The sequence below is a fragment of the Gracilinanus agilis genome, chromosome 3, assembly GCF_016433145.1.
Source record: "Gracilinanus agilis isolate LMUSP501 chromosome 3, AgileGrace, whole genome shotgun sequence".
NCBI lineage: Eukaryota > Metazoa > Chordata > Mammalia > Didelphimorphia > Didelphidae > Gracilinanus > Gracilinanus agilis.
The window spans coordinates 646,102,412-646,125,357 of record NC_058132.1 but is presented as its reverse complement, the minus strand read 5'-3'; positions in this window follow the sequence as shown (position 1 = coordinate 646,125,357).

Here is a 22,946-nt window from a genome sequence, read left to right as displayed (position 1 = left end):
CAAGTCACTTGACCCCCATTGCCTACCCTTACCACTCTTCTGTCTTAGGACCAATACACAGTATTGACTCCAAGATGGAAGGTGAGGGTTTAAAAAAAAATCTCTTGGGGGAGTGGAAGTTTGGATGGGTAGACAATCAGCCTTGACAGATGTTGGGATGACATTAGTGGCATCATGGATCCATAGAAGCATCCAATCACACTTGAGATGTTTTATTCATTTATTTTTATAATAATTTTTATTTTAATAATATTTCATAAACCCTTATCTTCAGTCTTAAAATGGATACTAGGTATCCATTCCACTATGCAAAAGAGTGGTAAGGGTTAGATAACTGAGGTTAAGTGGCAGGTCAGATTTGAACCCAGGACCCCCTGTTTCTAGGTCTGTCTCTCTCTGCATTGAACCATTAAGCTGCCCCTGAAATATTTCAAATTAATATATACGTATCTTCGTCGTCTACAGAACGTTTTCATTTTCTTGTCTCTTCCTCTGCCAGGTAGACCTTAATCTGCAGGCAGTACTTGTCCATACCCATGGGTTGAGGTCCCATAAGACCCAAAAGTAAATTCTGCCCTTAGAAGGTATATACTAGGACCTCGTGGTGGTGAGTTTATGGCTTCAGATTGAGGTTCACAACACAGTGCCCTCTCTGTGTCTTAATCCCTCTCACCTGCCTGTCAGCATCTGGGGCTTTTTGTTTGCCCTGGCCTTCAATACCTTCCTGCCCCTCAGCTTGGGATTCATCTACCTTCTGCTGCTTTATTCTGGACAATGACAGGTCCCCATGCTGTTTCCTGAATCTGGGAAATAGAAGAAGGACTTAATGAGGCCCACTCCACTACCAAATCTTCCTTCCTTCCCTCCATCCTCAATCTATTGATGTTACATTAAGGCACAAAAGGGGGCCTTCCTTTAATGTAACCAAATCTTAAACGTTAACCTTGTCCCATGAGCATGAGACCTCCCATACCTCCCCTCTTCTAGAATGACCCAGCCACCACCCTAGCCCAGAACTTCACTACCTCCCCCCTGAATGATTATAATAGATTCCTAGAGGTCCTTTGCATCCTGTCTCTGACTATTCCATTCCATACTCAATAAAGTCACTACAGTGACTTCCCAGAACCACAGCTCACGAAGAATCCATCCACCTCTTGTGAAAAAGAAATACCTTGCGAAGAGTGAGAACTGTCCAACACCCCCATACACATCAGTATACCCCATTGGCTCTCTGTTATCTCAAAGATGAAATAGAAACTTCTCTGTCTGGCATTGAAGTCTTTCTCCAACCTGTCCACTTCCTGCCATTCTGGTTTTCTTGCATATTACTCACCTTCACATGTTCTCTCATCCAGACACAGCAACTTTTTCTTTGACTCTTCCTCACACGATATTTCATCGCTTATGTCTGTGCCATTGTATTGTCCCTTCTGCTAGTGTCCACTCTAGCAAAACTCCTCGGCATTCTTTTTTGTGCAGACTGATTTTGTTTTTATTTATTTGTGTGCAAGTTGTTTCCCTGACCACAACCCTCCCTTTCTACTCTACGTTCCCCTTGGGCTTTGCATCCCCAGTTCCAGACATGTAGTAAGCTCTTAAAACCTGCGTGGTGGATAGATCGATGGACACAGCACCTTACAAGTTTCAAAGCTTCACAGAAATGATACTCATTAATCTTCAAGACAAGCCACTTGCTCATTCCCATTTTCTATTTAAATTCATAATTGTTAAGTTCTCTTCATGCCAGTCTTCTGCTTTCAACTCTCGTTTCCTTTTGTTAAGAACCCCATTCCCTAGCTGTGTTCTTCATATCGTTTATGAAAAACCTACTGGGTGCAACGTTCTATACTGAAAACAAAACAAAACCAAACAAGCAGGCATTTGTGGCTCGGCTTTGTTATCTCAGTCCTCTAGTCTCTCAGAGATGAAAAGAAAGGAAAAAGAAAAAAGAAATGCAGCCATGGAAAATCCTAGAATCTAAAAGAGAGCCGATACCTCAAAGAGAGAGCATTCCATGTGACCCTTCCTTAAGCAAGGTAGTACAGTAGAGGGGATGCAGTTTGGGGGAATCAGGCCCTGTCTATGACATGACACATACTGGCCCTGTGACACTGCACAAGTAACCTAATGACCTAAGATTCTTCAGTAAACCTCTTGGAGCCCTTGAGAAACTCTTATAGGATTTAAGTGGCAGCACAGATACTAATCTGCACTGGAAGAGGTAGCTTTCGCACCAAGAGCTCTCTAAATCAATGATATCCTGTCTTGATATGAAAAAAAATCTCTTCTACATCATCTAAATTTAATTAAACATTTAATATGTATAGAACAATGTGTTGGGAGGAAGAACAAAATTTAGATGAATCCCTATCCTTTACTTCAAGGAATTCCCAGTACAGTTGGAAGTAGAGACATAAGGCTCAGATAACCATAATACACATGGGCTTTGTTGATGATGTTTAGTCATTTTAGTCATGTCTGAATCTTTGTGAAACCATTTGGGGGAAGGAAGGAAGACAAAGGATTGAAAAGAAAGGCAATGTATTTGATTTAAGGCAGTGATGGGCAAACTTTTTTTTTTTTTTTTTTTTTTTTTTTTTTTTTAAAACCCTTACCTTCCGTCTTGAAGTCAATACTGTGTATTGGCTCCAAGGCAGAAGAGTGGTAAGGGTAGGCAATGGGGGTCAAGTGACTTGCCCAGGGTCACACAGCTGGGAAGTGTCTGAGGCCAGATTTGAACCTAGGACCTCCCGTCTCTAGGCCTGGCTCTCAATCCACTGAGCTACCCAGCTGCCCCCTGGGCAAACTTTTTAAAGATGGGGCCAAAGGAAAGGAGATGCTCATCTGCCCGTCTGTTTCTAAGGTGGCTCTTTTGAAGTTTCATTGTATTGTGTCCTACTCACTGTAGTCATCTGATTAGGAATGTCGCGCTGCCAGATAGAACATTTCAGGGGCCTGCGGTTTGCCCATCACTGATTTAAGGAATACTCATTTCAAGTGACAATGAGGCTTCTAGGCAGAGATGTTCTAGAATCATTTAAAATGAAGGTCTGGAACTCAAAAAAGAGGTCATTGCTAAATGGGCTGATCTTGGAGTCATCTGCTTAGGGAATAAAATGGAAACCATCTGAGTAAAATAAGATCTCCGAGAGAGGAGATGGAGATAGAGAAAGAGAGAGGAGTGAGAAGTGGGTCAATGGATCGTCCTTGGAAAGAACCACATTAAATGCTTGTGAAAAGTGGAGAAGATAGTGAAGGAGATAGGTAAGGATTAGGTAGGAAGAGAAAGGAAGAGATAAAAATCTAACAAAAAGGAGAGGTCAACAGTATCAAATGCTATAGATAGATCAACGAGGAATGAGAAATAACAGATTATTAGATTTGTGAATCAATAAATGATATGTATATGTGTGTATATATATGTATAAATATATACAAAACTAGAGGGGGGAAAAGAAGGTAATGTTAAGAAAAATGGGAAAACAAACAAAATGGAGTAAATTTGTATTCCATAAATAAATGAATGAATCAAAGTGAGTTTGCAGTAGTTATTGTGGCGAATCAGAAAGGAACTGACCCTTAGGTTTACAAGTCCAAGAAGTTATGCTTCCTTCATTCTTAGACCTTCATTAATTAACCTGCTTCTTAACTAAAGGAATTGAATTTTGGAAAGGCCCTAATATTTATAAATTCTTTAGGTTGAGACCCATTTGCTTTATAATGTCCACCTATAATTTTTAATTCTGTCTTTTGGGGGCAAGCAGAATAAGATAACATAATAATATAATATCATTTCAAATATTATAATACTCTTCCCCCCTCAAACTCCTGCACAATTTTTCTTATTATTTTTCATTCAACTCATCCTCTTGTAGTTTTGAGCGACTCTGCCATCTCGATCACTTTTCTGGGTCACTTCTATTGTTTGTCAATATCAAGTGCTGGAGTTGTATTCAGGAGAAGCTTGGGCTCAGACAGGCTTCTAATATTGGCTAGGTCAGCAACCCTAGGGGCATTTTAGCTCCTTTTCTTAGTGTTTTAACTTGTTTTGTTTTCTTTTTCATCAGGCAGTATAAAGAACAAAGGGTCAGTTTAGGAGTCAGGAAGGTCTGAATTCAAATGCTGCTTCAGAAAATTATGAAGCGAGTGCTTTCGGATCAGTTGCTTAAATTCTCTATGCTTCAATCTCATCTGTAAAATTAGAGAACTGTGTCCTGTGGTCTCTGAATTATCAGCCAGCTCGAAATCTATGATTTTATGTCTGTGAAACAGAAACAATTATACCCATTTATGGAGTAGGAAGTCGAGATCAGGAAGGGCAAGTCCCTTGCCTAGTGCCATACCATTATTGACACTTGAGAGGAATTGAACATTCTAATTGGATTGGGTCCCATTCAGGGGGTGAAAAAGTGCTACCTTGTTCACTGAATTCTGTTCATTTTCACTTTCATGAACCTTCTTGGTTCTGAGAACTTAAGCAGGTGGAGTTTATAGCATTTTCCAGGAAGATGGGTCAGGGTGGGGTACATAGAATGACCTCATAGGATGCTGGGAAATCTCAAAACTCAACTAGCTTTCATAATCTGTTTTGTCCTCTTCCCCATCTCCTGGGGCTAAAATAAAATGGTGTTATTGTTCCTGAGCTCAAGCTCATGGTGCTAGGACCAGATTCCAAACTGATTCATTGCATTTGGCCTCTAGTGCTAAAGTCACCATGTCAGCATAGCTGGGTTAGACATTATTCTATATTTCCTGTTCTAAATTGGACCAAGAAAGTGATGTCTCTGATTCTGCTGAGTCGGCCAGCCAAAACAGGGAGTCATTCCCCAACCCTAGGAAGAATTTTGCCTGAGGAGAGAGGGCAGAACCCACTAAAGACAGTGCTAGGAGTCTGAAAGCTGTGATCCTCCATGAATTCAGCCTACTCACACTCAAATAGAATCTAGTGCTAATGGAATTGGGCTCAAATAATAACAAAATATATATATCAGGGTTCTGACGTTAATGAGATAGAAAGACCTGCACCAAAGGAAGGGGCCAATAAAGGGATACAGAGGGGGGAAAGCCTTTCTCCAAATCTCTCTTCATTCTCATGGTCATAGCAATTAGTACCGAGATACCTTAGTTCTCCTAGATTTCTGAGATCAGAACATTAAGGCAGAGGGTAGGGCCCAGCCCTCTGTCCTGGGCAGAGTTACAGCAGGCAAGAAAAACAGAAAGGAGGAAATGGAGTTTCTCCTCAAATCCCATTCTTTGCCTTTCTTTGCCATCCCTCTAGATGCCCTGCCATAGACACCCTGGAACTTAGTGTGCTCTTGGGCTTTATAGGATCTCCTACTTATTCTAGTGAAAGATCAGGGACTTCATAATACCTGCCCACTGCCCCATATCTAGTAGGCACATAAGAAGCAACTACATTACAATTGACAGTGTGATGGTTCTCAAGTCAAGAAAACCTGTAGGGGCAGCTGGGTAGCTCAGTGGAGTGAGAGTCAGGCCTAGAGACGGGAGGTCCTAGGTTTAAACCCGGCCTCAGCCACTTCCCAGCTATGTGACCCTGGACAAGTCACTTGACCCCCATTGCCCACCCTTACCACTCTTCCACCTATGAGACAATACACCAAAGTACAAGGGTAAAAAAAAAAAACAAAAAAAAAACTGTGTTCAAATTCAAATTCATACTCTGATGAGCTATGAGATCCTGAACAAGTCATTTAAACACTGCCTCAGTTTTCCCAGCTACAAAATGGGAATAATGATAGTATCAGCCTCCTCCAGGGAAATAAAGAGGGAGGGGTATTACATATGGTTATATATGGTGTTTTTTATATATTCAATATACAAATATTCACAATTATATGCATATGTATATTTGAATGTATACATACATTGCTTAGCACATTGCCTGTGATATAGCAAGTGATTAATAAATGCAGATTTCCTTCCTAATACATACTCACTGACTTGACTCAATTTACCCTGGAGAAGAAGAGATTTTGAAAGGCTGTCATGAGCAAATAAGACAATAATAACTACATTCTGTTCATATATGAGGAGCAACAAGTCAAAGCTACCAAGAGAAAGATTTCGTTTTGATATAAGGAAACACACATACATATACATTGTAAGAGATGGCTGAAGCAGACACTGTGGACCACTTACAATGTGTTTAGACATAGAAGAAGCTAAAATCATCCATTGCATCCTAAGCTGTCACTAGTCATCTTGACTTTTTGATGTAAGGAAACACACACACATACACATGTGTGTATATATGTACATGTATATATGTATATATACATACATACTTCCAAAAATTATTAAAGCTATGAAAGAGGTCATTGGCTACTCTTTCATGAAAGTCTTCTGCCAAAGGGTTGGACATCCATTTTGGTATGTTGTAGAGGATATTCTTTGGGGGTTAAGTCTGGATCAAGGCCATTGTGATCTTTTCCTATCTTGAAATTGTGTGTGCTTCTGCTCTGGGTCTGGAAGGGTGGTTTTCCTGACTCTTTTATCTACAACAAAAGAATCCTGCCCTATGTCCTATCCTATATGTCTGAGATTCTAATCTTTACTTTTCTAGAGCATGAAAAACAAATAAATAATTACTAAGGTGTGATGGGTTGAACTAGACAAGAACAAATCAGTTTATAAATAATTCAACATTTCCATGCTGGCAGTTTTCTAAGCCTTGAGTGAAGAAACAAAACAGTCCTGTTATGGTGTTTATTTGCCAAATCTTTAGCCACAACCATACAGACACATCCTATTGGGATTATTATAAGGGTTCTAAACTTTTTCTTTTTAACGATGAGACAGGATATTGTTACTCAAGTGAAGTTTCCAAGCCTGGCTAAAGTTAGTAGGAGTTGGTGAAGGGGACAGATGATGAAGCTCTTTTGAGTAGGAGAAACTCAGATTGTTGCCCTGGCTCCCTGGCCCANTGATGAAGCTCTTTTGAGTAGGAGAAACTCAGATTGTTGCCCTGGCTCCCTGGCCCACTGGGTTAATGGCTTGCTAAATGTAGAACATTTGCATTTTACCTAAGATTTTCCTGTAACATAATTTCTGACCCCACACTCTTATGAAAAGCCAGATCAGGAGGTTTGGGGATAGTGGGGGATGGATGCCAGAGGGTTCTCTTACTATCCCTGGTAGAATCTCAGGTGTTTTATTCAAAACTACAAGGTGAGAAAATTCATGAGTGATAGAAAATACAAAATCCAGTGTACCTCCAAGCACTAATCTTTAATGCAGCCCTAATGAATTATCTTCTGGGTTGACATTTTTTTAGCTCTTTTTAATAGCTCTAACAATTTTGGAAGTATATCTATATCTACATAGACATAGATATAGATGTAGATGTAGATATAAATATAGATATACATATACATATATACATATAGATATATAGATATACATATATGTGTATGTGTGTGTGTTTTTCCTCATATCAAAAAGTCAAGATGACTAGTGATGGCTCAGGATGCAATGAATGACTTTAGGCTTCTTCTATGTCTAAATACACTGTAAGTGGTCCACAGGGCCTGCTTCAGCCATCTCCATGATTGCTGGAATGAATTATTCTCATTTACCCTCCAAGCACTAATCTTTAATGCAGGCCTAATAAATAATCTGCCATGCTCTCTGAAATCCAAAATGTCTTCAATTTCTAGAGTGGCTAAAAAAGTCAGCCTTGTTGCAACTCCTCAATCTATCACCAACACAGAAAAAAACAAATCTTTAAGATTTGTTTTTTTCTGTGTTGGTTATATATATATATATATATGTATATATATATATATATGTATGTATGTATGTATGTATGTATAACCAATTATGGCTTCTGGAAGAAATGGTAAAATGCATCTGTCTCCTTTTCTTGGGAAGGTGGGGTTGGTTATTCCCCTTCATAATCAAAGAGGACAAAAATGACCTCACCAGTGATGTCTCCAGTAATAGAACATTATAAGATTTATGAGGAGGGAGAGCTCATTTTCAGATTACATGGAAGAAGAAAAAGGAGGAGAAAGAGGAGAAGAGGAAAAAGGAGGAAGAGGAGAATATTGGTTTATATTTATATAGAAGTTTACTATGTACAAAATCCTTCATTTTATGGTGCCATTTGACTCACAACAGCTCTGTGAGGCGTTGACTAGAAGATGTTTCATCATCATTTGACAGATGGGNTATATATATATATATATATATATATGTATATATATATATATGTATGTATGTATGTATGTATGTATAACCAATTATGGCTTCTGGAAGAAATGGTAAAATGCATCTGTCTCCTTTTCTTGGGAAGGTGGGGTTGGTTATTCCCCTTCATAATCAAAGAGGACAAAAATGACCTCACCAGTGATGTCTCCAGTAATAGAACATTATAAGATTTATGAGGAGGGAGAGCTCATTTTCAGATTACATGGAAGAAGAAAAAGGAGGAGAAAGAGGAGAAGAGGAAAAAGGAGGAAGAGGAGAATATTGGTTTATATTTATATAGAAGTTTACTATGTACAAAATCCTTCATTTTATGGTGCCATTTGACTCACAACAGCTCTGTGAGGCGTTGACTAGAAGATGTTTCATCATCATTTGACAGATGGGTAAATGGAGGCTGCTCACCTGCTGGCAAATGGCAAGTGTCTCAGTGTAAAATAGTCTTCCTTATCTAAAGTCAAGCTCTTAACTCTACAATTTGCACACTTTAACACTGGACAGAAGAAGAGAGCATAATACTTGGAATATGCTCCTCAGCCAAATGTTTTTTATATTTTTGTCTTCTACAAATACTGAGAGATCTCTTGGGCTCCCTTTTTTCCTTTTCTTTCCTTTTTTTTTTTTTGTAGAGAGAGGTTTATTATTATATTTAAGGTCTACATATCAAGGAAAATGAAACATGGACAGAAGCCCTCAGGGGTTGGGAAAGGAGAACTCTTTACAACCAAGCATTCCAGAATGATAAAGGAGATAGAGGAGCCTGTCTGACCTTTAATCTGTGTTCACTCATTCATTAGCCCAGAATTTGAGAGATGGTTTTCAGTTTATTGGCACCATCTCCAAAGCCTGTACATGTTTTCAGGCTAAACTCTTCTGTTATCCAGAGATGCCACCAAAATCCACTTACTATCTGGACATCCATGGACAAGACAATTCTCACCCTGGACCTCAGTTTCTCCATCAGATGATGGAGGGTTTGAAATATGTGTCCTAAGAGGTCACTTCCAGCAGTAGATCTATCACTGGCTATCCCATAGCTATTAACAGAGTCATTGCGGAGTTTCACCTGTATGGGAAGAGAAAGCACACAGGCCTTCATAGGCAAAATCCCTTAAAGTCTCGACACATGATGCAGATTTATGGGTGCATTCTTTTTTGTGGCCTTCTGGGGTCCAGAATTAGAACTGCTGGTCCCATAAATATGGGCGTTGAGCATACATACTAATCAGAGACATGTAACCAGTGTTCGTTATTATTTGAGGAAAGTAGATTAATCTCTCTGTGCCTCCATTTTCCTCATCTGTGAAGTAAGGATTATTACTGATAATCATCTCAACAATAGTTAAGGGCCATAAGCTGAGCTCTTTCTCTGGGACGGCAAAGCCTCTAGATGGATATCAGTGGTTAATCTCTTCCATTCTCTCTTCTTTATAGTGGTAGTCTAGTCAGGTTTTCCTTTGAGGTCTTCTGCTCCCTTCTCAATCTTTGCTCTTCCTATACTGACTTGGTTGAATGATCAAAGCCTTTCCCCTCAGCACCACCCATTGGCAAGAATGGCTTTCCAGATTTCCCTTTCTTTCAATCAAGTTGTCATACTGAGCAAATCTTCCGTGATTTTCACCGAAGCACCCAGCATCCACACCCTGCTTTCAGCCTTCCCCTCTGCCCCTCAGGCAGAAGGTGTTCCAAAGACTTACTCACACTCAGCCAATATATCTCTGGTGACTGGCTGGTATCCAAAGCCCAGGCAGGAATCCACCCTAGTTGCGAGCTCAAAAAAATTGGAAATTACATGGTCTTGATCACTGGAAGCCAAGTACAGAGGGGGCCAGGGAAATGAGCCCTGGATACTCTAATAAGCCACTAGAACACAAATGACTTGGTTCAAAAATTCCTTAAAATACTTTGGAATGACTCAAAACAAAGTGATTAGACTAGTCACACCATTCTTTCAGCAACTACAAGAAATCCAAGAATGGAACATTTCATTATATATAATAAATTATCAAAATCATTTTTATGGACTCCATGCTTAAAAACATGGGTTCTCATTGACTAGAGAATGAATTCATATGAAGAAGATGCAGTATTACTATTTAGTAAGACATGATGAATAGGAGTAATTCAGAGAAGCATAGGAAGTTTGACATGAACTGATCCACATTCACGTAAGCCTGCAGAAAAAAAAAAAGGTACCACAATGATAATGATATAGATGAAAAGGTTAATGAGAGGAAGTCATATTCTGAGCAATTCTCATAATCAATCTTGGTCCAGGAATACGAGAAAAAATAATGAAGCATCTTCTAGTTCAGAGGCATGGGAATAGGAGGGCAGAATATTCTGGAATTTGTCAGATGCGGGCACTGTGTTAGCCATTTTTGCCTCACTTTTATTCTTTGATACAATGGAGGAGTCAGTGATGGGAATGTGGAAACAAATGGCATCAAATTCAATAATTTTTTTAAGGATTCTGTAACTGCCGTAGCCTAATTTGAATCAAGATTGGTCGACAGGGTGAGGTGACACCGTGCCCTGTGCAGAACAAATATGCTTTATATTCATAGCCACTAAGAGTTAGTTTTTTGGAAAAGAGTGTATCAGTCATGTTGTCCATCAAGTGGTACATTGAGAAGAGTTTGGCTTATTAATGAGGTCCAAAAGAGTGGAGAAAGAAGGCAGGGGAAGGAGAAAAGGTCATATTTACGTACGTAACAGCAACAGGTCCTTGAGAGATCTTTGAGACCAACCAAGCATCTCAGTTAATCTCCAGAATGGCCCGGCGGAGGTGAGGGAAAGAGATGCTGGGTGCTACATTGGCCACGGTCATGAGAAGTATAAGTGATGAGGCTGCTGGCTCACAGAGTGGGAGCTGACCCAGAATGAAGGAGAAAGTATTTCAGCAGACTTATCCAAGCCAGGAAAATCACAGCGGCTAAATGGGTTGGGGTCGGCGGAGGGGGGGGGCATCTCTTTTTGTTTAGGTGTTGCCCCGCCACCTCCCCACACATACATTAATGAATGCCCATCGAATTGAACTGAAGAGATGAGGCAGGGTAGAGGACCCTCAAGCGCCTGGTGTTTGGAGGAACCCTGTGGATTACCAGCGAGAGAACGAAGGGCACTGAGTAACTCTGTGATGGGGTGACGGTGGCCGGTGGAGAGCATCCATCTGCTCCACTGTTGCCAACATCCATACAAATAAGGGAAAGAATGGAAATACGAAGTTCGTTTTTAGCAATGAAAATGTGCTCTTTAGCTGCATAAACAGAGAGATGTGATCAGGGCTGGAGTAAGGCTTTTCCCCCCTTCAGGGGAATTTGTGCTTGTTCGACATGAACGCTGTGTGGAACTGGAGGCATTCATTCACTTGACCCTGGCTGCCTCAGCTGGGTGCCAGGGCCGCATTACCTGTCTACTCCAAAGGGGCACCCAGGTATTAGTCAGAGGACGTGAGTCATGTCCAAAGCTTAGGGAGGAATTCCTTGTCTTAGTCCTTAAAGACACGAGGAAATGGCATCTCCTTGGGCTACCCATTAAAGGCAGTGCTACCCCTAAGGTAACCATGGTGAAAGGGCAATCAGTGGACTACAGGGGGAGGTGCTGAATTTTAGGAAGGAAGGTGCTGGGTTCAGATCCTGGCTATCATATATTACCAGATTGACACTGGCCAAGTCCTTTCCTCTTCCTAAGCATCTCTGTACTTCTCTGATAAATGAGTCAAATAAGAGTTTCTTTGATATCCCTTCCAGATATTTGGGTATGTTCACGAGAAGGAGAGCATTCTAGTGAATGAAAAGCTGATTTCAGAGCTAAGAAATCTTGAGTTCAAGTCCTGCCTCTGGCAATTTCAGGTTATATTGTTGGACAAATCAACTGAGTACTGGGAACTCCTGGGAATTCCACTCACTAGGATATGCAAATTGCAGAGCAGCGGCCAGGATGCTTTGTGGGATTTCCTCCATATACCAGTGAGGTGTGTTCACATACATGATAAAATGCATCATACTAGACCCAGCTTATGGGATTTTCTCTTTTAAAGTAAACAGGAATATGGATTAATGAATATTGTCTGTCATTTTAGGAGAAAGCGTTGTTTGTTTTTATTTTGTTTTGTTTATTGTGAAGGGGGAAAAAAAGAACCTTCTGCTGATGCTTTGAGCCTCATCAGCGCCATGTTTGGACATGTGTGCCCAATTCAGGGTGACTGTTTTATTCTCACTGGCAAGAGGCAATTGTGAGCTCTTTAGAGTGACTATTTTCATTTTCATCTCAGAAATCTTCAGATGCTACATATAAGGGCTAGATTTATCCTTTTGCTAATTTTCTAGACTTGAGAAATAATGGGGGAAAAGCTAATAATGTAGTTTCAACTTAAAAGTAAGCCCTGGGATGGCTCAGTGGAAAGGGTCAGGCTTAGAGACAGGAAGTCCTTGGTTCAAATCTGGCCTCAGACACTTCCTAGCTGTGTGACCCTGGGCAAGTCACTTAACCCCCATTGCCTAGCCCTTACCACTCTTCTGCCTTGGAACCAGTACACAGTATTGACTCCAAGATGAAAGGTGAGGGTTTAAAAATAAATAAAAACAAACAAACAAACAAACAAATAAATAAATAAATAAAAACAAATAAAATAAATAAAAACAAAAATAAATAAAAGTATGCTCTGTGTACATTTTTTTTCTTTTTCAGAGAGCTCCTTGTCAACATGTACTACCACCACACTATTGCCCCAACACCAAGGTTGCTTAATGACCCCTGATCTTGCTTAGATGAGTAGCGCCTCCAAGGCCTGGATTTACTAATGGTCCTTTCCATTGCTCTCTTCGTTTAATTTACCAGCTCTTGATATACTAGTCAGAAAGTCACAAACAACCACTAAAATAATGTTCTCCCTGAAATCGGCCTGGTGGATGCTCATGGAAACTGAGCCAGGCCCAATCCCAGACTCAGATTTGTGGGGCTCAAGGGCAGATGGAGCCCTCCGGGGGGCCTGATGCGAAGCCCAGTGCTTTTCAACAGAAGGCTCCGATGACGTCACCACTGCTGTAGTTTCCCCAGGAAATCCTTCCACGGCCCAGTGGTTCATAGATGACATTGTGGCAGAGACTGAAGTCCTAAACAATCTCAAATCAATGTAAATCTGAATTCTGGTGTTTAGATTTGGACCTCCTTATGGCAGGGAATGTCTTTCGCATCTTTTGATATCCCCAGCAATTAGGATAGTGCTGAGAACCTAGTAACCACCTAACGCGTTGTGATGGACTCACTCATTGATTGACCCAAGGACGGGAGACAGTCACGAGCTGTCCAGCCTCAAATACCCAGGCTCTATGCATTCCTCCTACAGGAATGGGTGAAAGATGCCCAGGGATTGGCCTGTGGAGGCAGCGAATGTTGCAAAGTGCAGGCAGACGTGTCCATGCCTAAGAGAAGCATGTGGCTCCGTTCAAACAACCTGTGCTGGATCAGCCTGAGCTTAGAATGGGTACTTGGCAGTTGAGGGCTTGTCGAGGGCCAGCTCGGCTGGAAGTGGTCATCATCAGGAGACACGTCTGTCCCAGCTAATGGTTCAAAGCAGGTGGTGGGGGGGAGACTACTGGGAATCACTGAAGTAGCATTATTTCCCATCCATTACAGAACAATACCTCGTCAGGACCAGAGACCCCAAGTAGACTCTTCTTCCACCCAACTTCTTGTCTCCTCGTTGGGGAGAATTGATAAGAATTTGTGAAATGCCAACTATGTGCTAGACCCAGAAGAAAACAAATAAGCCACTCTATAATCTAAAATTTAAATTAACCTAAAAATTTAATTTAACCTAAAAAAAAAGGGAGGGAATTATATATCTTGTCAATCAATCCATCAGCAAGGTTTTGTGAAGAACCTACTATGTGTCAGCAAGGATTTATGAAGAACCTACTATGTGTCAGGTGATGTGTTAGTGACTGGGGGTACAAGTACTGAGAATGAAACTGCTACTCAAAATGGGATAGTTTTCTAGTGAGAAGACAATAAATAAGAGAACTATAGAACTGCAACTACATAAAAACACACATATACATATGTAAGCAATCTAAAGTTAAATGGAAATCTATATAAAGTAGTTCAGTATAAGGAATATGTATATAGACATATCCATATGTACACACACATACATATCCAAATACATACACAAGGTAATTTGGGGAGGAAAGGGATGACACTAGCCTCTATGGCAGGGGTTCCCAAACTTTTTTGGCCTGCCGCCCTCTTCCCAGAAAAAATATTACTTAGCGCCCCCTGGAAATTATGGAACTATTTATTGAACTCAGAATAGAATGTAATACAAAAAAAGCGTGGCTATCACTGCTCTCCTGGATTGCTGCAGCCCCCACCAGGGGGCAGTAGCGCCCACTTTGGGAATCACTGCCTATGGGATGGGGTCTAGTGACCACCTGAATCCTGGAGCAGAAGACTTCCCTTGAGCTAAGTCTTGAAGGCAAGAAAAGAACCCAAGAGGGAGAGGCAAGAAGGGAGTGCATAGGAGCAGATGACATCCAGCATCTTCTTGGACTGAAGAACACAGACATGGCAGCTCCTGAATCAACAGACTCATAAGACAAGGCATAAACCAGATTCCTAATAATTGGAATCATAGTAAAGTCCATTCCCAACCTGGAAATGATGTAATAATAATTAAATACATAATATGAACACATAAATTTATGTATGTGTGTATGTGAAACACAAATATGTACATGTGTGAGCATCTTCATGTATGTGTAGACATGTGTTTATGTGGTCTTGTAGTGTGCTAGATATGAATTCAGGAAATTTGCGTTCTAAATCCCCAACTCTATCACTCCCTACCTAGATACATAAGAGCTGTGGGATCCTGGGTAAGTTATTCATCCATTTGGAGCCTCTTGGAGCTCACTATTACAGATCCAGGGTTGGAAGGGGGATCAGGCATGAACAGCTCCAACTCCCTCATTTTACAGATGAAGGAAGGTTAGGTGTCCCATAGGTCCTACAGGGTAGAGTCACGATGGGAATCGAGGCCCTCCCGCTCCAAAGCCAACGTGCTCTCCTCTCTACTAGGATTATATATAGATGGTTTGCAATCTGCATCAGTGGAGAGTTTCCATGCTGGGGAGAAAAATACAGACCTTTGATATGAAATGGGCATGACCGTTCTTCTTGGCTTCAAGTCCAGCATCTTCCCAATGGGACTGCTTTCACTGACCTCTCCAAAGGCTCTGGGAGGATCTTCAAAGGGAAAGCAGTCCAGAACTGTCATATTTGTGAGGATTCTAGGACTTCTGTGCTCACAACAGAAAATCCTTGAGCTGCTCTATGGTTAACCATTCATTTTTGTGGCCTTTTAAAAAAGCTAAAAGCAACCTTTTCTAATTTGATCCCCGTGCTTAACCCTAGACATAGCTCAGAATGTTTTTATTTTTTGAAAAAAATCAACTTTGCCTAAAAGGTCAAGATGAGGTAGTCCAGAGGAACGCCCCCTGGAGTTGGATTCTGAGAAACCTCGGTCCCAATCTCAGCCAGCATTGCCATTTGCCCCCTCTGGGACCTTGGACAATTCCCTTCACCTGTGGAGGACTTAGTTTCTTCATCTCTGGTTGAGAGGTTGCACACGATTAAGGTTCTTAACCTTTCTATGTTGAGAGCCTGGAGAAGCCCATGGAGCCCAACTGAGACTAAAGTGCCTGGCCTGGATTCAGAATCTAACCAAATGACACAGCTCAGTAAGATGTTGGGGGAAATCAAGATATAACATTTTCCCCTATCCAGGACCCCCAGATGAAGAATCCCTCACTTAGATCCTCAGGAACTGAGGAAGATGCTGATCTTTAGACAATGGAAAGTTCTTTGTGTTGGCTGAAAGCTCAGTATGCTCAGTACCTTGGAGATCTTGCCTAGGCCATGGGTGGGGATACAACAAAAGGCTGAAATCTGGCTGCTTTCACATCTTTTCTTTGTGTGGGCTTTGTTCTGGGGTTACATAAAAGTGATCAGATACTGCTATCTGCATTTCTGCTTACAATGACAGTGGCTGAACACGTTGTCCACGTGAAATCCTGTGGATCTGAAATGATGACAGCAGCTGCCTGGGGAGCCGGGTAAAATGACCGGAGAAATGGAAGCCGGAGACTGGAGGGACTTCCCAGGCAGAAGGTGAAAATTAATCCGTCCTCTAAGCCAGGCTTCTTGTTCTCATCTTTGATACCATGTTAGGGGGAAAAGGATGCATTTGGGATTAATCCTGGCGGTTGGATCAGCCCCCTCTTTGAGCCACAGGAGATCATATTTTCCCTGCTTACCTCTGTGCTCGAGAGAGAGAGAGGGGGAGGGCATTCCTGATGCCAGGTTCAAGATCTCCAAGTCACTTGTCTCACGTGGTCTGTTCTTAGCTCTGCCACTGATTCATGTCCTCTGCGGCTTTTCACACTTTCCACTTAGCCACATAGCATATTGGCACTTTTTATTCACAGTCATCTATTCAGAGGCGTTCAGCTCATCAGTCACTGAATCCATCAACAAGCTTTTTTGGAGCAATCATCATGTGCCAGTCACTGAGTGTGACAAGGCTTTTCAGATGTGGAAAAATGAATAAGCAAATAGATAAACTCTTCCCTCCGCAAGCTTACATTCTATAGGCTCAACGAACATCTGGATGGCAGTCTGGAGTTTAGGATTATTGCAAAAAGCCATGTTGAGGCTTTACTGTAGAGGAGTCTGAGTCAATAGGCTCGGACTAGTATTCTTTTTTTTTTTTTTTTAAGCTTTCCTCCCTTTATTTTTTTAAAATAATTTTTATTTTTTAGAAAAGTTATCATGGTTACATGATTCATGCTCTTACTTTCCCCTTCACCCCTTGACCTCCCCTCCCCATAGCCGATGCGCATTTCCACTGGTTTTAAACGTGTCATCAATCAAGACTCATTTCCAAATTGTTGATAGTTGCATTGGTGTGGTAGTTTAGAGTCTACATTCCCAATCCTGTCCGCCTCAACCCATGTGTTCAAGCAGTTGCTTTTCTTCTGTGTTTTCTCTCCTGTAGTTCTTCCTCTGAATGTGGGTAGCGTCTTTTCCATAAGTCCCTCAGAATTGTTATGGATCATTGCATTGCTGCTGGTACAGAAGTCCATTACATTCTATTTTACCACAGTATATCAGGCTCTGTGTACAGTATTCTTCTGGCTCTGCTCCTTTTGCTCTGCATCAATTCCTGGAGGTCTTTCCAGTTCACGTGGAATTCCTCCAGTTTATTATTCCTTTGAGCGCAATAGTATTCCATCACCAGCAGATACCACAATTTGTTCAGCCATTCCCCAATTGAAGCACATCCCCTCATTTTCCAGTTTTTTGCCACCACAAAAAGGGCAGCTATAAATATTTTCATACAAGTCTGTTTATCTATGATCTCTTTGGGGTATAAACCCAAAAATGGTATGGCTGGATCAAAGGGCAGGCATTCTTTTATAACCCTTTGAGCATAGTTCCAAATTGCCATCCAGAACTGGATCAGTTCACAACTCCACCAGCAATGCATTAATGTCCCAATTTGGCCACATCCCCTCCAACATTCATTACTCTCCCCTGCTATCATTTTAGCCAATCTGCTAGTTATGAGGTGATACCTCAGTGTTGTTTTGATTAGAGATTTGGAACACTTTCTCAAGTGCTTATTGATAGTTTTGATTTCTTTATCTGAAAATTGCCTATTCATGTCCCTTGCCCATTTATCGATTGGGGAGTGGCTTGATTTTTTATACTCTGACTAGTATTCTTGAGAGGACTACTTGGGCTCAAATAAAGCTCAGTGTCTCCTTTGGGACATCTCCTTCTTGCCTGGGGGAGGGAGGTAAGTTGCTCAGAAATATTTTCATATGGCATTTTTGTTATTGCTTAGGAAAGTTTCTCTAATACCTTATATTTATTGAGGTCCTGCTGTATTCAAGGTACTGTGCAAAGTATTAGCCCTTTTCTTTAAGGGAAACGAGGTATACATTGGAAGAAAATCTTTCTGGCAGTTTCTAATCACCGCCCGAGGAACACATGTGGCATCCATTTCTATCTGAGTCAGCCCCTTGGGAATGGATGAAAACCAAGAAGATGGTAGAATTATATGCCAAAAGAGATTTCAAGAAAGTCATAGAAGACATATGTAGCCAGAAGATTATATGGACTGGTCATCTAGCAAAAGCAAGCAATGATTAGTGGGCAACCTGTTTGCTCCATTGCTGCCCAAGTAATGCCACGAGAATCAGGAATGGTCTGAGTGTGTTGGGTTTGTGGGAGGCTTTGGATGGGAACACATAAGCTGGGCTATGATCAATACATTTAAGGGAGTATGAATGCCACTAGGCATCAGTCTATCATTCAAGAATGAATATACATGAATTCTCCTCTGCAGAGGAATTGGTTCACTGGTCATGTCCTTTATACAACATTCATTGCCCCTTCTTCCATAATTTTATACTGGCTACCCCCAATTCCTGGAATACTCAGCCGCCTCAGATCTACCACCTTCAGACCACCTAACTTCTTGTAAGGCTTAACTCCAGTGTCATCTCCTTCAGTGACAACCTTTTCATAATCTCTCCCATTCTTAGTGCCACTACTGTGACCATCTGCATTTATTTGTCTGTGAACGTACAGTTTTCCTCCTAGTGGAGTATAAGCCCCTTGAGGGCAAAAATCATTTCCCCTTCATCTTGTATCCCCAGCACTAGGACACAGTGCCTGGCACATGGCCAGAGATGAAAATGCTACTGATTGATTGAAGTATGATACTAGGGGAAAAGAGGCTTCCAGTTTTTGTATTTGACAGTATCATACCAGGAACCATCCCTACTATTGGTCAGTACAATGTGGTGGGGAGCAGTGGCTCAGCTGAATCTTTTTTATCTTCTTGGTAAACCCCAGGATCCTTATTACTCTCTATATCCCTCAGACACTGGGCCCTCATCTAAGAATTGGGAGGAATGATCATAATTTGAATTCCTATAGCTTCCTGAATTTCATTTTAAAATGTTATCTAAGGGGGCAGCTGGATAGCTCAGTGGATTGAGAGCCAGGCCTAGAGACGGGAGGTCCTGGATTCAAATCTGACCTCAGACACTTCCCAGCTGTGTGACCCTGGGCAAGTCACTTGACGCCCATTGCCTACCCTTACCACTCTTCTGCCTTGGAGCCAATACACAATATTGACTCCAAGATGGAAGGTGAGAGTTTAAAAAAATGTTATCTAATTTCATCCTCATTAAAAATAAATTAAGACAAAGTCTTCCAAGGTGAGTATTCAAGGGTTTATTATTCTCATTTTACATATTGGCAAACTGAGATTTAGAAAGGGTAAATGAATTGAGTATTGTCACTGGTAGTGACAGAGTTGGGATTAGAATTCAGGTCTCTTCTGAAGCTAAACACAGTTCTCTTTCCCATATACCCATGCCTGTTGCATGTCTCATGAGATGCTAAGAATGATGGATAAGAAGGGAGACCATTGGATGGAAAAAATAAGCATCTCGCATGTTGGCCATGGACAATGGGAATTCCTGGCATTTTATCAGGATTCCAGTCACCCTTTCTCTCCCATAAGTCCTAGGACAACGTAAGCCAGAAAGGTCTTTGGTCACTAGAGGGAGACAACTGACAGACTCAAGAGGCAGCTGGCCTCAGTGGAGGAGATGCAAAGGTGGACTGGCCTCCATATACAGGTCTCTGGTTTGGGTTTGCCAATCCAGAATTGGTGGGACAGGTAGAACTTAAAGTGTTATGCTAGAATGAGCTTATGAGATTTATGCTAGAATTATGCTGTGGTATCAGTATTGTGGTAACTCCCATTCAAAGGAAGGCTTGTGAGCACAACCTGGAAGGATGGACTGACCCAGGAATCACTGGAATCCTGAGGCATCTAGAAGGTTGGAGAGATGAGGCAATGATCCCAGTCTGATATTTAGTCAGTGGGGTCTGTGAATGGGTGACCCTGGGCCTTCCAAGGGCTTATCTCCTGTACTCAAGACCAAGTGTCATTGAGAGTAGTGATTTTCTTTGTCTTCTGGAGCAACGATGTGCCTTCCTTTCCTTTCCTGAGTAGTGAGATTCCCCACTGCTCAGTGTACCAGCCTGATTCTCTACAATCACAGAAGGGTCAAGCTGGAGATAAAAGCATGCTTTCCCTTCAGCAGTGCCTCTATTCCCATTGCATATGGGCAAAGTTGTATATTTTCAATGTTTGATAGCATTCATTGCTTGGGAATGGGAGAAAGGAAACCTCTTGTGGACTGCCAAGGCAAGAACAGATTTAGTGAAAAGGAGAACCTAAATTCATGATCCATTGATACCTACTGATTAAACTGGCAGCCATAAGAAAGTGTCTCCTCAGACTGCAGGGGCTGGAGGTGAGGGGGTGGGAGGCTTGTTCGAAAAGCAGTCTCTCATGACCAGTCTCCCCCACTTTCCCCTTGCTTCTTAGTCATTCATTAAAAAACAGAAACAAAAACTCTCCTTCTGCCTTAGAATCAGTACTAGGTAACTGAGGAAAAGTGATTTGCCCAGGGTTACATAGCTAAGAAGTGTCTGAGGTCAAATTAGAACACAGGACCTCCCATTTCTGGGGCTGGTTCTCTGTCTATTGAACTACACAGCTTCCTCCCACCTCCATCATGTTTTGATATCTAATTCCAGACTGGATATCTCCATGAGTCCACATAAATGACCCAGAGGCTCTTCCGAGTGTTTCTGCTATACTAAGAAACTATGAGTGGTTCTCCCATTGGGAGCAAAGGAAAAAGTATGGGAAAGATAAAGAAAAGAAAGATGGAGGCAGATATATATATATATATATATATATATATATATATATATTTAAAAATTAAAAAGATGTTGAGACAGACCAGGTTGGTGAGGAAGAGAAAGGGAGAGGGAAAAGATCCAGAGATAGGAAGGTAGGAAGAGGGACTCATCCCTTGTGAGCAGATTGTAAAATAGAGGGAAACTTAACTAAATTGTTCCAAGTCCCTTTGAGGGAATTGCTCATATGTGAAATATTTCACAAAGCCTGGCATAAGATCATGTCCCATAGATGCTAAATAAGATATGATGGCCAAGAAAAGAGTGTCAAAAATATTGACATCTTTTCTATTGATGCTGATGGGAGTGACAATGGCCCCAAGAAAGGCAATTATATTGATCCAAGGAACATGATGTCTGATCTCCTTCCATTGACAGGCAACTAGAATATCAGCTACTTTTCTTCCTCGTGTCTAGCAAAACCATTTTTAGAGGCGAGGGACAGATCATATAGCCTCATGAAACATCCCTGGATTTAAAGACAGAAGAAATCTCAGTTCAAAATCCAAATCCAAATATCTCTGGCTTGGTGACCTTAGGAAACCATGGAATCTCTTGGAGTCTCATCTTCCAGATGCATAAAATAGGGATTCTTCTTCTTCTTCTTCTTCTTCTTCTTCTTCTTCTTCTTCTTCTTCTTCTTCTTCTTCTTCTTCTTCTTCTTCTTCTTCTTCTTCTTCTTCTTCTACTACTACTACTACTACTACTACTACTACTACTACTACTACTACTACTACTACTACTACTATCTCTACCTCCTTCACAAGAAAACACTTTGAAGCCCTTCAGAAATTCTTTCAATGGTAGCTATTGCTCTTTGTTGACTTGGCCAACACTAGTAGTGATTAAAACTGGATTAACACTGGGTATTTGGTGAGCAGAGAGATTGAGGAATTTGACCCAAGGCCTCCAGTTCACTTTCATCCATGAGTGACTCCACTCTCACAGAATGTTCTAAATTCAAATTATGGACAATGGCCTTTGCCTTAGTGGCTCCATAACTTCACTGTTCTGTTCCAGATTATTGTTTTGATTGTGGCCCAGGAGGTAGAGATAGGATCCTTATTAACTGTGGACTTTGAGCCTACCCATAGACTGAGTAGGGAACCTTAATTGTTCTTAAGCAGTAGAGTTTTTACTTAGTAGATGGAATAAGTAGCCATGGAGGTCCCTTCAAATTCTGAGTGATCCATACTGCTCAGAAATTCAGTTCAGTTCAATGACAAATTATTAAGCAGCCACTATCCATAAGGTACAATAATAAGAGCTGGACATAAGAAAACAATGAAGCAGAATCTGCCTTAGGGCATTTCCAGGGGGTGGAGGGGATACAAGTAATCATTTTAATATAGATCTATTTGATTCTGGATTTGATCATTTGAGACTCTAGCCAAACTTTGGTTAAAACAGAGTACTGTCTGATGCTCCTGTAGTCTCCCTCTTACAAGTACATGGGCTTGTAACTCTCATCACCATGCCTTTGTCTAAGCTGTGTCCCATGCTAGGAAAGTATTCTCTCTTCATTTCCAATTTGTAGAATCCTTAGCCTCCTTTGCAACTCTAATAAAGTGCCACTGACAATAAATAAGCCTATTATGTTCCTTTATTTCTTTGTGCTCTCCCTTTCACATATACACACAGCCTTGGAAATTATGTTGGATCTATTTTATATACTTAATATTTACTTTTCTGTCTTCATGTTCCCCTCTCCCCAAACATGAATGTAACCTCCTTCAGGGTAAGTGATGTTTTGTTTCTGCAGTGTATCCCTAGAAATGAGGAAGGAAGGAAGGAAGGAAGGAAGGAAGGAAGGAAGGAAGGAAGGAAGGAAGGAAGGAAGGAAGGAAGGGAAAAGG